The sequence below is a fragment of the Phacochoerus africanus genome, chromosome 6, assembly GCF_016906955.1.
Source record: "Phacochoerus africanus isolate WHEZ1 chromosome 6, ROS_Pafr_v1, whole genome shotgun sequence".
In the NCBI taxonomy this organism is placed as follows: Eukaryota; Metazoa; Chordata; class Mammalia; order Artiodactyla; family Suidae; genus Phacochoerus; species Phacochoerus africanus.
The window spans coordinates 1,230,186-1,240,671 of record NC_062549.1 but is presented as its reverse complement, the minus strand read 5'-3'; positions in this window follow the sequence as shown (position 1 = coordinate 1,240,671).

The following is a 10,486-nucleotide window of genomic DNA, read 5'->3' as shown; positions in this document are numbered from 1 at the left end:
TGCCCGCTGTTGTTTGTCAGCATCTGGCCAGATGTTCCCTGAAGCCCTGGGCGCTTGCCGTCTGTCTCTGAGCCTGTGTCCTCCTCTGGAAACGGGGACAGCGGTCTCTCGATGCTGCTTAGGGTGTTTGCGAGGACGGCTGTAGGGACTTTGTACGCCCCCAAGCACACGGCGAAGTCCCGTGAGAGGGGGCTGCAGGAAAGACGGCTGACGACAGGGACAGGTCAAGGACAGTTAGTGGACAGTCTGAGCAGAGAGCCACCTGGGGCTGGAGCTGGCCCCGGCGAGCACAGGGGCACTGAGTGAGAAGCAGCAGAGGCCAGAGAGGGGTCATCTGTGTAGGGCGGAGTCCACTTTGGGCCCTAGCAGGAAACAAAGGCGCCAGAGGGGCTGGAACCGTAAAGAAAGACGGTCCTCGGGCGCTCCCCGGCCCCACGCGAGGGAGGAGGGCCCGAGAGCTGACTTAGTCACCGCCTTGGGCTGTGTGTGCGGAACGTGGGACGGACCGCACTGCCTGTGGGTCCGCGAACAATGGACAGAAACAGGCCTGAGTGCGGAGACTTTTTAGGTGGGTACGGGTCTTTATTTTTACATCAGTATGAGCAGTGTGGCATAATGGTTAGGAAGTGGCCTTTGGGCGCTCCTGCCGTGGGGCAGCGGATTAAGAATCTGACTGGCAGTTTAGGCCACTGTGGAGGTGAGGCTTTGCTCCCCGCCCGGCCCGTGGGTCGGAGGATCGAATTGAGTCCCTGGCCCGGGAACGTCCATTCCCGCGGTGCAGCCACAGCAAGGAAAGGAAGGAAATCGACTTTGTGGGTTCCCTGGTGGCTCAGTGGGCTAAGGATCCAGCGTTGTCACTGCTGAGGCTTGGGTCACTGCTGTGGCGAGGGTTTGATCCCTGCCTGGGAACTTCCACATGTCATGGCGTGGCCAAAAGGAAAAGAAGAAGAAAATCAACTTTGGAATTTAAAGCCCAACTCTAGGAGTTCCCGTTGTGGCGCAGTGGTTAACGAATCCGACTAGGAACCATGAGGTTGCGGGTTCCATCCCTGCCCTTGCTCAGTGGGTTAAGGATCCGTTGTTGTGGTAAGCTGTGGTGTAGGTCGCAGACAGGGCCCGGATCCTGCGTTGCTGTGGCTCTGGCGTAGGTCAGTGGCTACAGCTCCGATTCGACCCCTAGCCTGGGAACCTCCATATGCCGCGAGAGCGGCCCAAGAAATGGCAAAAAGACAAAAATAAAATAAAACCCAACTCTACATTTAACTTTAAGGTTGGCCACCTTACTAATCTCCAAATCTGTGTTCTAATTAGAAAAAAAAAAAAAAAAAAGGAGGTATTAGTGTTACGGAGAGACAGAAGCAGTCGGGTACCTAGGCAGGTAGGTAGACAGATATTAGGAGTTGGCTCATGAGATTATGGAGGCTGAGAAGTCCCAAGACCTGCAGCTGGGATGCTGGAGACCCAGGAGAGCCGGTAGTGTCATGTGGTCTGAACGCCAGGAGACCCGGGACCCAGGAGAAGCCGCTGTTTCCGTCCACATCCAAAGGCAGAATGGCACTGATGTGCCAGCTCCAGTCAGGCGGGCGGGGTTCCCTGTCACTCTGCCTCCTTGTCCTATTCAGTCTTTCCTCTGATTGGCTGGGACCCCCCCCCCCCCCAAGTAAGGGAGAACATCCTGCCTCACTCAGCTGCCGACTCAGATGTTGATCTGACCCAGAATAAAGTTTGACCAACTATGCGGACGCCCTGGGGCCCAGTCCAGCTGACTGATGAACTTAACTGTCACAAGCAAAGACAAGAATTGTTGTTGATGCCATAGGGTTGGCCGTGTTCTTCCTGCTACAGGCGTGCTCTCTCGCTGTGACACAGAGCAGAGCTCAAAGAGGCCCCAGCCCTCCGTCCGTCTGTTTTAGCCCCTAGAGGGGTAAGAGAAGCCTCCCGGAGAAGGGCTCTGCTGGGGCCTCGTGCCTCGGCCAGGGGTTGTGACCAGGGAGATGGGCTCAGAGATTGCTGTTCAGCTGACTCATGGTCACAGCCATGGCTGGGTGCAAGAGGCTGGGATGGGCAGGCAGAACCATGAGTCCCTCTGCACACACTTTCAACACCGGTGCTGCCCACATGCTTGGTCTTTGAGTTGCTACGTGACATTCCATATCGGGCTGCCTCAGTATCCCATGGTGTCTCTGAGCAACGCTGGACTAATGACCCACAAGTGGAAGCCAACTCATGGTCCATGGACTCATCTGCTGTGTGCCGTGTGCCCCTAAGCAGGTGGGCAGGCAGGCAGCCTGTCCCAGCATCCAGCTCCTAACGCCACTCACGCTACCTCGTAGCCCAGCTCTGCCTCGGCTTCTAGGCCATCTCGGGCAAGGTCCACATGCTCGCCAAGCCGCACCAGTATGTTGTCGGTAATGAGTCTACGTCCCAGGGCTTCTGCAAGCGCTAGACAAGATCGTCATGTGACGAGCTGGCAGAGCACAAGCCAGAACCAGAAGGTGGCAAGTAAGAATTTTAACGCCTTGCTTTCCACCTGGGCAATAATGCACTAACCCCTCAAAATAGCTGATGATGTCTGCCTATCCCCTCGCCATCCGCTCAGTAAGCCTTTCTGGAGCACCTGCTCTGGGCTGTGCATACAGCCTGTGCACCTCTGCATGATTCAAAAGTCACTGGGCTGGCCACTTGTATCAGTGGCCACATCCCCTGACTTTATCTTTTAAATCTTTTAAACCCAAGGCTCCAAGCTTCTCAGGCCCCACCAGGGAGGACAGATTCAGTGGGCCTGGGGTAGAGCCAGGGAATCTGCTTAGTTCCAATGCCCCCAGTGATGCTGACAGTGTGCCAGCTTTGGCGTCTCTGGTCTCATCCAGTCCCTCGAAGCAGGCGCACCTGAGTAGGTGGTTGCCCAAGCCCTGCTCAGTCACCACCTGGACAGGCAACTCAAACTGCTGCACAACTCTGGCTTGGGCCAGAATGCCAGCTCTGCCCTCTGGGCCTGCCATAGCCCGGCTGCACTCAGTGGCAAGAAGAGCCCTCAGGATGCGAAGGTAGTGGTTATGCCAGGGTAACCCCCGCGTTTCTTTTCTGGGCACTCAGTCCCTTCAGACTGTTGCAAGGACCGCATGCGCCCTTCCTCCCGGAAACTACTCACTGCGACAACCCAGAACTCGCCTTCCCACTCCCCACCCCATCGACCAGAGTCTTCTAGAGCCACGAGTTGAATGGTGTCCCTCGCCTGCTTCCCAAAGCCCTGCCCACGGCCTTTCAGGGGCCTACACCCATTTCCTCTTGGTCATTGCCTCCCAGAGTCTCTGCCCCACCGACTTCTCCGAGGCCCCATCTTCCGCCTAGGCCAGCACCTCGGACAGCTCCAGCGGCGCGCAGCCCCACCGCCCTGAGGCTCTCCGGGTCTCCAGACGGGGTCCCCGGGCCGCTCCTCCGAGCCGGTGCTTTGGGCCCCTCCCCCAGCTCCGTCCCCCAGCTCGGTGCCCCGGGAGGGGCCCCCGGGGGCCCCCGAGCTTCCTAGAGCTCCCGGAAGTTCTCCGAACGGCGCGGGGTGGGGCTCACCCTGGGCGCGGCGCGCGCTTCCGGCTCGGCTCCAGCCAGGTTCGGGCTGCAGGTGAGTGGCCCTCGCGGTGCGGGGCGCTGGGCCTTCCCTCCCGCCGTCTTCTCGACTAGCCGGCAGCGCCCCTCGCCGCTCTCAGCCCCGCGACAAGCTCCTCGACCCCCCAGCCTCGGAGCTGCGTCCCTAGAAAAAGGCGCAGCCCGCCCGCCGCGCATAGGCCCCCAAAATATTCTCCTCCCACCTCCTTATTTTAAGGGGTCCGCTGAGAGATTTGAAAATCCCGGGAAAGGCTAGGTTTCCCTTTGGGAGAAGCTGAGAGTGTAAAGTCCCGGCTGCTGTGCCCCTGGGGAGGGCATCAGGCCCTGGGCACCAACCTAGCAGCATGGCTGGGATTTGCTTTCCTCAAGACCTTGCCACGGATCCGGATCCGCACGGAGTCCTCGTCCCCGGGGGATAGCGAGCAGCGCTGTCACCCGCTGTGATTTACACACACACACACACACACACACACACACACACACAGCCCTCCGCCTGCCGCGGAGACAGGGCCTGGCTCTCCTCTTCCGGGGGCGGGGTCCAGGGACTGGGTACTCCTTCCCAGCCCCCGTCTTTGTCCCTTGGGCCACAGGCCCTGACCTTGACATCTGGCATTCAGTGTGCAGCCCCCTGGAGGGCTGTGCAGTCTCCCTCCCCTCCTGGGAAATCAGCCTGGTCCCTGAGCTCAGGGGAAATTGAAGGCTGGTCCTGAAGGAGCACAGGTTTTAACAAAATTCTTTTTTGTTTTGTTTTAATTTTAAGGGATTATTTGAGCAAAAGTTATTTAGAACCAGGCAGCACCAAACCGGACTGGCTAGGCGTGCTCCCAGGTTTCTTTTTCTTAAATAGCGTTTTGGGAGTTTGCCCCCTTTTCTCACCCTTCCTCTCCTGACCTTGAGCCCTGTACAGCCCCATCCCAGACGGAGGCCTAATTTCCTTTGTCCCTTGACACTGACTTAGGTGAGATGCTGCTGCCTCCCTGCAGTCTCTCCGTGCTCTGGTTCAGGGTCTAGTGTCATTTGCTACCTCTCTTTCTGGTTTCAGACCAAGAGGGTGGAGCTCAGAGTGGAGAGCAGATTCCCAGGCAGGAAACCCTGGAGGAGGCAGAACCCCAGGGCACCCCGGGGACAACAGGGCCAGGGAGCTGCCAGGCCCTGCTGAAACCATCAAGGGTCACGGGGTGGGTGTGGCAGCCACACAAGACCTGCCCTCACCAGGCGATTCCCGGGGAGCAGAGGAACCATGAACCTGAGCCCAGAAGCCAAGCCAGCTTCGCTGCCAACCTGGTGACCCTCCAGGAAGATTGCGCAGGAGGGAGCCCCAGTGACCCCAGCTGGAGGAGCCACTCAGAATCCAGCAAGTGTGGGGAGGCCCAGCTGGGAGAACAAGCCTCCGCGCATGGAGGGCCGGAGTCCTGAAGCAGCGGAAGTTTCCCAACAGGGAGAAACCTCAGAAGTGCAGCCAAGACAGGAAAGCCTTCGTGCACCACTCACTCAAGCAGCATCTGCGGTTCCAGAATGTGGCCAGGCCTTCAGCCCCATTCAGCACCAGCAGGTCCACACCCAGGAGAAGCGCTGCACCTGCCAGCAGTGTGGGCACGCCTTCAGTGGCAGCTCCTTCCTCAGCAAGCACAGGTGCATCCACGCCGGGGAGAAGCCTACGAGTGCGGCGAGTATGGCCACGCCTTCAGGGCCCTGTCGGGCTTCTTTCTTGGCACCAGCGGGTTCACCTGGGGGAGAAGGCTTTCCACTTCACCCACGGCTGGAACTGAGGTGGCCAGTGTGTCCCAGAGGTCCTCTGGGGCCTCTGCAACGTGGAGCAGACCTTGAGTGGACAGCACTTGGTTGCTGGTGACGCCTGTTTCCCCGCTCTGGGTGCATGGAGACCACCATGGGACCCTGACTGAAGCTGGCCCACAACCTGGACCCTGGTGAAGATGCCTGGGCATACTCCCTCGCCCCCACCTCCAGCAGGGCCTTGGCTGCCCTCTGGGCCTCCACGTGAAACAAGCATGAAAAGAGTCCCTATTGCGGACAGGACAGAAGGTGAGGCAGGGTGGCTGTGCCCTTTCTCTCCCTGGACGACATGGAGGCCTTGTTTTTTTTTTTTTTTTCGGTCTTTTGGCTGCACCCATGGCATATGGAGTTCCCAAGCTGGGGGTCCAATTGGAGCTGCAGCCACAGCAATGCCAGATCAGAGCCATGTCTGTGACCTACACCACATCTCACAGCAACACCGGATCCTTAACCCACTTAGCAAGGGCAGGGAGCAAACCCGCATCGTCATGGATACTAGTCAGGTTCATTACCACTGAGCCACGACGGGAACTCCTGGCTTTGCTCTTGACAGGGTAATGTAGGGAGCGCCAGAGGGGTTAGTGGGCACCCTGAAGGCAGCCTTGGCCGAGGCCTAGACCACAGCTCAGCATAGGGGACCAGGGCTGGGCGTGGCGCGTTAAGAGGACAGGGGCACGCTAAAGGGGCAGAGTGCGTAAGGGGGCGTGGTGTGGAGGGTAGTGGGAGGGGCACGTAAGGGGAAGGTCGCAACATGCTAGGGGGCGGGGACGCGTAAAGGGGCAGGGCGCGTCAGGAGGCGTGGCTGTAGGCGTGGCGCGCTGAGGGGGCGTGGCGCGCTGAGGGGGCGTGGCGCGCTGAGGGGGCGTGGCGCGCTGAGGGGGCGTGGCGCGCTGAGGGGCGTGGCGCGCTGAGGGGGCGTGGCGCGCTGAGGGGGCGTGGCGCGCTGAGGGGGCGTGGCGCGCTGAGGGGGCGTGGCGCGCTGAGGGGGCGTGGCGCGCTGAGGGGGCGGGGCGCGCTGAGGGGGCGGGGCGCGCTGAGGGGGCGGGGCGCGCTGAGGGGGCGGGGCGCGCTAAGGGGGCGGGGCGCGCTAAGGGGGCGGGGCGCGCTAAGGGGGCGGGGCGCGCTAAGGGGGCGGGGCGCGCTAAGGGGGCGGGGCGCGCTAAGGGGGCGGGGCGCGCTAAGGGGGCGGGGCGCGCTAAGGGGGCGGGGCGCGCTAAGGGGGCGGGGCGCGCTAAGGGGGCGGGGCGCGCTAAGGGGGCGGGGCGCGCTAAGGGGGCGGGGCGCGCTAAGGGGGCGGGGCGCGCTAAGGGGGCGGGGCGCGCTAAGGGGGCGGGGCGCGCTAAGGGGGCGGGGCGCGCTAAGGGGGCGGGGCGCGCTAAGGGGGCGGGGCGCGCTAAGGGGGCGGGGCGCGCTAAGGGGGCGGGGCGCGCTAAGGGGGCGGGGCGCGCTAAGGGGGCGGGGCGCGCTAAGGGGGCGGGGCGCGCTAAGGGGGCGGGGCGCGCTAAGGGGGCGGGGCGCGCTAAGGGGGCGGGGCGCGCTAAGGGGGCGGGGCGCGCTAAGGGGGCGGGGCGCGCTAAGGGGGCGGGGCGCGCTAAGGGGGCGGGGCGCGCTAAGGGGGCGGGGCGCGCTAAGGGGGCGGGGGTGAAGCCTCAATTGTGAGTTGGTTGCTGTGTCTGTTCACCTGGAGCGCAGGGCCAGGTTTCCCCGTGTGGCGTTCCTTCCCGAGCTTTTGGTGCCGGGAGAAGAGTGCAGGGCACAGGCCCCGCTTAGCTTGGGCGGTGTTCTGGAGGTGGTCCTCTGCCTGGGCCTCCTGGGCTCTTATGCCTGGACTGCACTTCCGTGGGATGGAAGTCTGGGGAATGGTGTGCTGGACTCATGTTTGTCGTGTCGTTTGTGGGAAGATTGGCCTTCCTGTGTTCCGGAGGTACTGTGCTGGGGAAGAGTCTGCTTTTTGGGTCGTCTCTTTAAGATGTCTCATTTGGGAACTTGCGTTGTGGTGCAGCGGAAACGAATCCGGCTAGTGAGGAATGATGAGGGTTCGATCCCTGGCCTCGCTCAGTGGTGGGTTAAGGATCTGGCGTTGCTGTGAGCTGTGGTGTAGGCCGGTGGCTGGAGCTCCGATTAGAACCCCTAACCTGGGAACCTCCATATGCCGCGGGTGCAGCCCTCAAAAAAAAGCAAAAAAAAAAACCCTAGATGTCTCATTTGTGTGTGTGTTTCATGATTCTTTAAATTTGTTACAAATAAATAGTGCAGTGTGTGGTGCTCATTTACTGGGCGTTTCCTGCTGCAGCATGCAGTGAAACACCTCCAGATACAGGAGGCAGAGGGGGGCTGGTAGGAGATGGGTGGGGGACTCGGGGTGGGGGCGTCCCCTGGTCCCAGGGCTGGCTGGGAGCCCCAGGTGCAGGGGGGAAGGTCTTCAGCTGCAGGCACTGGGAGGGCTTCTCCGGTGCATCCATTTTCTGCCCTCTGGGGATGGGGCCAGTCTCTGGCCACCCTTTGCCCCTTCAGTGACGAGGGGCCTTTGCCTGCCTCCCGCTGTCTGCTCTTGGGCTCTGAATCTCCTTCTGGGCCCTGGGCAGTCGGCGGGGATTCGGGCTACCTGGGTTCCTTCCCTCCCAGCCCTGCCGCCAACGGAAGGCCTGCCTGCTGTGCCCGTCCCCGTCATCTCCCCCTCCCCAGGCAGTGGGAGGCCCCAGGCCCGCGTTCTCTTGAACTTGGCTGTGCCGAAGACTCTCTGGGCAGTAAAAGGGAACCCTGAAGGGCCAGCAGGCCTCGTCCTCCACTGGCATGACCAGCAGCCGCGTTCCCATCATGCCTGTTCTGTTGGCCCAGCCCTGGAAGGATGCCCGGCAGAGCCGAGCCCGAGAGCAGCACCGAACAGGGACCTGTGGTTTCCAGCCAGGAGGTTCGGAGCTGGTCTGTCAGCCCAGCGCAGCCTGGCTTAGCTGGACCAGGTGAGACCTGTGGCTTCTCCTCTCCATGCTGCAGCGCCTCCCTTGGGAAACACACACTTCCTGGTCTGCAGAGCAGCCTTGGGCACTTGCTGACGTCGGAAGAGGTGCTGATCTCCGCGAAGGCCGCCCCGGGTGGATGTGGCTGGCGAGGCCGGAGTGGTTCTGCCACGTCCCCGAGGGCTGCTGGGTGGAGGGTCGGGACAGGCCTGGTCGGAGCCCCAGGCCAGTCTGAGCCCTGCTTTCCCCTCTCTGCACCCACCCCGCCCTGGCACCATGAAGCCTCTCTGCCTCCCTCGGCACTGCCCAGGCTCTCCGGGGCCCAGGGCCTGGATGTGGAAGCCAGGAGGACCCACTTCATGCGGCACAGCAGGTCACAGTAACCCTCGGGCCTGGCTTGGGCGGTGCGACGCATCGAGGGGCTGCTTCAGGGCCCGAAGGATCCTGTGTTCTGGCCGGGACGGGAGCCCTGAGGTGACCAGGCCCCCTCTCCTCCTGTCTCCACAGCCCCATGTGGTCTCAGGCTCCGGCCGCTGGCTGCCCTCCCCCAGCCTCTGTGAAAACCCTCAGAGAGACGGGTCACAGGCCCATCCTGGGGAGCCTGAGGGCGGGGGTTCCAGAATCATCTGGGGCGATGGAGGGAGAGGAGCACCCCGGAAGGGACCGCATGAGGGGAGGGGTCCTGAGCAGAAGCTAACGACAGCCCCCAGGGGCACTCCCGAACGTGCTGGAAAAGAAAAGCCCAGCACATCCCACAAGGCAGCCGCGTGAACAGAAGGCGCCTCCAGGCACCCGGGGGGAGAAGCTGGGTCGGTTTGGGGAAGAGCGCGCCCTCCTGCGCCGGGGTGTCGGCCCCGCCCCGCCCGAGCCCGGCTCCGGCCGCAGCCCACGGGCAGCTTTGGGGCTTCAAAATGCAAGAGGCGGGAAGCTCCGAAAAGCCAGACCACACCCATGTCAGAACCATCACTATCCAGCCAGGAGCGGCGCCACCACTTCCCTCTAGTGACACCCGGGGACACATGGTGGCGGGATTCCTGCTGGCGGCGCTCAGCCCTCGTCCAATGAGGAAGCGATGGGATGAGCAGAGGCTGGGGCGGCGGGGGGCCAGCCTGGCGGCTTTGGGAAATGGCCACTGGCCTCACAGCTGGGGGGGCGGCGGAGATGCAGGACGAGGTGACCCTGGAGAGGGGGGGTGGAGGGGAGGGCCCAGCATCAGGCTGATCAGGCAACGCCTGCCGCTGTCCTGCCCTGGGCGCACCTGCCAGCAGGTGGCAGGAGTTCCAGGCTTCTGAGATCCGGCCTCTCTGGCCAGGGTCCATGGCCCAGCCCCGCAGTGGGAGCGCCCCTTGATGCAGGCGCCTCATACCCCTGAGAGAAAAGTGACATTCCCTACGCTTCTTTTAGAAATGAATACTTTAAAACTGGACAGCTTAGAGTCTTTCCTCGTCCTTCTCCATAAACACAGTCACCCGTAAACTAAAGATGAGGCACCCTGAGCATAACTGCCTGTGCACTAAAGACGATTAGCACACGATGTTTTTCAGGAACTTTCCGAGTTTGTTCTGATCTTCTCTGATCGATAGGCCCTCTTGGCAAGTGCTGTTACTCTCGGCAGTAACCCAGACAACCATGCCAGGAAGCCGAGATCTCCTGACTCCAGCTCTGGTGACTAAGAGGGAAGAATGCGTGTTTGTCCCCGTCCTGATTCCTATGGGAAAGCCTGTTTTTCTCCTTTTTACAGGGGTTGGGGGGCACGGCCCACAGTCTTCAAGGCACTGGCCTGCCGTGACCCTCCTTTGCCTGGTAAAGCCATAAAGCTATTTTTTCCTCCTTTCCACAAATCTCTGTCTCTGCGTTTTGGTTCGGCACCGGCAGGCAGAGGCCGAACTCTGGCGACAAATTCCGTGGGCTCGCCCAGGATCCGCTGGTGGGCAGCGGCCCCGCAGGGCTCCCCGGCTTGACCGGACGGGCGCCCTGAGCTTCCTCTCCACGCCCGTCTCCCTGCAGGTAAGCAGAGGGCTGGAGGACTCTTTCGGAGGCCAGAGCGCTGAGAGTCTCCTGCGGCCGGGCTGTGCCTGAGGAGCCCCGACGGGCCGTCCCAGAAGTGGAAACGTGGTCAGAAGGCAAGGACC